This window comes from Meleagris gallopavo, chromosome 30, assembly GCF_000146605.3.
Source record: "Meleagris gallopavo isolate NT-WF06-2002-E0010 breed Aviagen turkey brand Nicholas breeding stock chromosome 30, Turkey_5.1, whole genome shotgun sequence".
Classification (NCBI taxonomy): domain Eukaryota; kingdom Metazoa; phylum Chordata; class Aves; order Galliformes; family Phasianidae; genus Meleagris; species Meleagris gallopavo.
The window spans coordinates 2,286,614-2,289,734 of NC_015040.2; the positions used below are offsets into that span (position 1 = coordinate 2,286,614).

The 3,121-nt window shown below is 57.0% G+C and overlaps 1 long non-coding RNA gene across 1 annotated transcript; it reads left to right on the forward strand.

Annotated features, from left to right (window-relative positions):
- Window positions 1-56: 56 nt before the first annotated feature.
- LOC116217494 lies at window positions 57-2,126 on the forward strand. The gene is made up of 2 exons (XR_004162114.1): window positions 57-863; window positions 1,137-2,126. It is a non-coding gene; the product is annotated as an uncharacterized LOC116217494 (long non-coding RNA).
- The last annotated feature ends 995 nt before the right edge of the window (window positions 2,127-3,121 follow it).

Consider the following 3,121-nt stretch of genomic DNA (forward strand, 5'->3'; position numbering starts at 1 on the left):
CTTTTTTTTTTAAACCAGAGGCCTTTTTCCCCCACTCCATAAAGTCCATTCTCCAATGCAGTGAAATCCATTCTCCCTCCCTTTGTGCTCCCCTTGCAGTCCTGGCTGGTGCAGTCATTTGTCCTCCCTGCCTGGTGCTGTGATATGGGCTCTCTCTGCTGTATGTCAGTCCTGAGCCCCAGCGCTGCCATCCCCAGGCACAGGGACTGTCCTGTGCCATGAATGCTCACGGGCTCACTGCCATACCACTCTGTCTGTCCCTGTCCTGTTTGCCAGCAGCCCCAGAGCTTTTTCCCTCCTCTATCAGCATCTGTCCCTGGGAGAAGTGACAGCACTGTCCCTGCTGATGGATGAGCTCCATGCAGCGCAGTGTCAGCCCAACCAGGTGGGGCTGTTTGCCTGCAGCTCAGCAGAGGGGCTGGAGCTGATTTGGAAATGTCAGCATGCCAGCAGCATGGCGCTGGGGGGAGCAGCAGCAGTATAATAAACCCAGAGCCTTGTGCTGTCCTCCAGGCTTCCTTTGCTGTCAGACCCCTGCATTGGCACCCTCAGAGGGACTTTTTGGGACCCCTACCCAAGCGCAGGCTTTCTGTTTTGAAGAGGGGTTGCAGCCACGCTCTGCTGCTGCTGCACCAAAGGATATTGGCCGTACCCATGGCACTGCTTCCTTCTTGCTTTGCTGAGTGTAGGGGACAGGGGACATCTTCACCTTCCACCACAGCGTGCCCTGTGCTGGGGCTGCTGGGGGAGGGCCCAGGTCCTCTGCGTCAATCGTTTCCATCTGGTCCTTGCAGGAGTCTGGGGAGAGCTATCTAGAGAAGGCTGAGAAGATGTACTCTCAGATGTGCTCAACGAGAGAAAAGGTGAGAGCTGCTCTGGGGGAAAAAGGGGGGGAGAGGCACTTTCTCCTGAGACAGATCCCTTCAGGGGTCCTATGGCAGCAGAGCTGGGATGGGGGAACAAATCCTGGAATCCTCTGATGGTGTCGGAGGGACTGCAGCTTTTGGATGGGAGATGAAGAAGGGAGGGGATTAAATGGTTTGGGATGTACTCCTGTCCTGGGGAGCACCAACCTCAGCTTGCTAGAACTGAGCTCCAGGTCCTTGAAGTTCTTCTGTCACATTTTTCTGCCGCAGAACCTGATGGGAGACCAGGAGCATCTGACGATCCAGGTGAGCGAGCTGGAAGAGGAGGTGAGCACCCTCCGGAAAATCAACAAGAACCTCTTTGACTTCTCCGCTCGCATCATCACCAAGCCAGCCAAATGAGGAGGCAGCCCCCAGCCCTCCCCCTCCCCCCCCCCCCTCGCCTCTCTCTGCCCAGCTCCTGGGGAAGAACAGCCAGCCCATGGGCACATCAGATGGGCAAGCACGTGTGGCTCGCATCCTCACCAGCGCCTGTCAGGCCACGTAACACACAAAGGAACGTTTGCCTACTCCCTCTGGCATCCCTTTGACCACACAGGACTGAGATGGGGCACGGGGGGCTGTGGGGCTGCGTGTGGTCCCAGCTGGCTGCCTGCAGGATGGCACAGGGATGGGGCTGAGCAGTGCAGCTGCAGTGCAGACAACTGCGGGCAGAGCGTCCCCGGCTGCGCTGCCCTTCAGGATGCAGCTCCTGCTCTTCTCCTCTCTCTTCCCCTGGCCTTTTTATGTTTCTTTTTGTTACATGACCCTGCGGCGCAGACAGAAAATTGGGTTTTCACCTCTCTGAATGCCAGTTTGAGATTGGATTTTAGAGACACCTTCTGCCCACCCCTGGCTGGGAGATGCTGCTCACTGGACCCTTTGCATCCCGGACCCCGCTTGGGGCTCGGTTTGCTCCCACGCAGCGGGGGCTGTGCAGCTCCTGCCCTCTCATGGGCACCCCCAGCCATCAGTGGGGGCACTGAGCCTGAAGCTGTGGGCCCTGCCCCCCTCGGGGGGCTCTGTGTGTGTCTGGGCAGGGGAAGCATGGTGCTATTTCCGATCTCGTATGTTGACAATTTATATATATTTGGATCCAGCTATTTTGTTTTCCACGGTGTTCTGGGGAAATCAGCCTTTTGTATTGTCACTAGCATGGCAGTGGGGGTGTTGTGGGTTTTCTTTAGGTTTATTTTTTACATAAAAGATTTGTTTTTTATAGTGAAAGGTGCCTGAAGTTTTTTGACTCTTTCCCCCCCCCCCAGTCACTTGCCATTGCATCCTCAATGCTGCCAGCAGGGAGGTGAGTTCTCATTCCTTCAGAGTCATTGAGCCATCCTCCCCCCCAGAACTCCCTCCCTAAACCTCCAGAAGCCCCCAAAACATCCACACGCCCCAGATTTGAACTCCTGGAGCACAGGGTGCTGTGGCAGAGGGGTCACATTGCAGCAAGGAACAGCAGTTGGCAGCTGTGTTCCTGCTGTCCTCCTCCCACCACTTTGCCCTGCAGCCCCCGGGGGCTTTTTGGGGCTGGAGTGGGGGCACAGTGTGTGGGATCTCAGGGCACAGCTGTCCCCGTGTGCCCCAGCACACCACAACTGATTTAAAATGCACTTTAATAACACAAGTGGCCGTGCAGCTTGCTCTCATGCCAGCTCGTTTAGATAATGCTTTTAGCTTAATAAGCCAATTTCTCTTTTTCTCTCTCTCCCTCACTCCTTCCCTTATGACATTTTGGATCGACATCGATCAACTGCAGCACGGAGCTGCACGCAGAGCCCGGGGTTTGCGGGGACGGCCCCAATCGCCCCGGGGCTGCATTGCCTCGAGCAGAGCTCCGCTCGGAGCCTTCCACCTCCCTCTCCCACTCGGGCCCCGCACATCGGCCCCTCCCGTGGGCTCACACGGGGATCGGGAGCTGCGGGGCTGCTCTTTGCCAGGGCTGTCCCAGTTCCCCCCCCCGCGCTGATCTCCGCTAAGGGAACTCATTAGCTCTGACTCATTACATTTGTCTGATGATCAATATTTTTGCCAGCTGCTCCTTGGCTTTCTCGTTCGTTTTCTTTTCCTTATTAATGTAGTGCAGCCTCTCCCTCCCCACCTCCCCGGCAGCGCAGCGTTCTGGCATCGAGCAATCCTCGCACCGCACCGCACCGCACCGCGCTTCATTTTCGGGGGTCTCCGCTTTGCCCCGCGACGGCTCCAGGATGGCCCTG